Source organism: Protopterus annectens, chromosome 10.part0 (assembly GCF_019279795.1).
Source record: "Protopterus annectens isolate FY-2018-M chromosome 10.part0, PAN1.0, whole genome shotgun sequence".
NCBI classification, from domain to species: domain Eukaryota; kingdom Metazoa; phylum Chordata; order Ceratodontiformes; family Protopteridae; genus Protopterus; species Protopterus annectens.
Genome location: NC_056744.1, coordinates 1,384,652,875 through 1,384,654,343, shown reverse-complemented (window position 1 = coordinate 1,384,654,343; position 1,469 = coordinate 1,384,652,875).

Sequence of the window (1,469 nt, the reverse complement as noted above, 5' to 3'; positions counted from 1 at the left end):
TAAGCCTAGCCCAGAGTTTTGTGGCTTTCGCCACCCCTTTAGTTTGGAGGATACTATGCCCATTATTTTGCTGTGCCTCTGTCAAGCAGTGACACTGAGATAATCCCTGGGGTATATCTACGATCTCCCATCCATTGGTCAAGATTTCTCTTGAACAAAGCCAGCGAGGTGCTCTGCCTCACATGTACCGGGATTTTGTTCCACAGCATAGGGAGTCTCTGGGTGATGAATCTGTCCCTCCAGCACATCCTATTAATAACCGTGTCAAGGTTTAAGTCTCCGCCTTGTAGTTCTGAGGGATCTAGATTTTTTGAGGTGAAGCATGTTCATCAATTCTGGATTGGACATGGCCTTGTATGTCAGGCACAGGTCACCTCTGAGCAGACGGTAAGCGACTGTATAGAGCTGGAGTTCCTTCAGTCGGGCAGCATAGGACATATTTTTGAGACCCTTTATCCTTTTGGTGAGGAACTTTTGGGGCCTTTCCAGTTGCTGCAGGTGTTGTGTCAGATACATTCCGAATGGGGCATTGTACTCAATCATTGGTCTGATGAGTGATGAGTACAGGGGGACGATGACCTCCCTTGATCTAGATGTGAATCCTTTCATGATCAGGTGGGCAATGTAGAAGATCTTCCTAACTACTTTGGCAATGTGAGTGTCAAACGAAAGGTTACTGTCAACCTGGGTCCCCAGATCCCTGATAACCTCTTCTGTGCTTAGTGGGTTGCCGCCTATATGGTAGCTAGGGGTAACCTTGTTTTTCCCGAAGGGTATGACTATGCATTTTTTGGCATTTAACTTTAGGCCATGGCTCTGGCACCAGTTATCCATTTCTATAAGACCCTTCTGAAGGATATCTGTGTCAGATGTGTTTTCAACTATGGCGCCCAGTTTGCAGTCATCTGCAAATTTTGTCAGCCATAATCCTCCTGTGTTTGCTTGTACTTCTGAAACGTAGATGCCAAACAGGAGTGGGCCCAGGACTGAGCCCTGTGGGACACCACTTGTGACAGGCTTTGAGTCTGACATGGCGCCAGCAACTCTGACCCTGTGGGTTCTGTCACTTAGCCAATTTGCAACCCATCTTGTGACGTATGGGTTTACATTTAAGCTGATGAGTTTTTCAATGATACCTGAGTGGGGTATTGTGTCGAAAGCCTTTGCCAGGTCAAGGTAGGCTGTGTGGACTGCCTTTCCCTCATCAATGGCCTTGGTGACTGTTTCGAAAAAGTCAACCAAGTTTAAAAGGCATAATCTGCCTTTGACAAAGCCAAACTGGGTCGGATCCAATGAAAAGTTATGAAAAGTTAAATATTAGTTTGTGGTTAATTAGCCAGAAATTGAGGGAATTATGGTCTTTTTGCAGTTTTTGATTGTAGAGTAGTTGTGGCTGGACCTAAGAATAAAGGCTGTGTTTGTCACAAAAGGAGATACTGCCATCACAGCTATCTGGAATTTTGTAAATA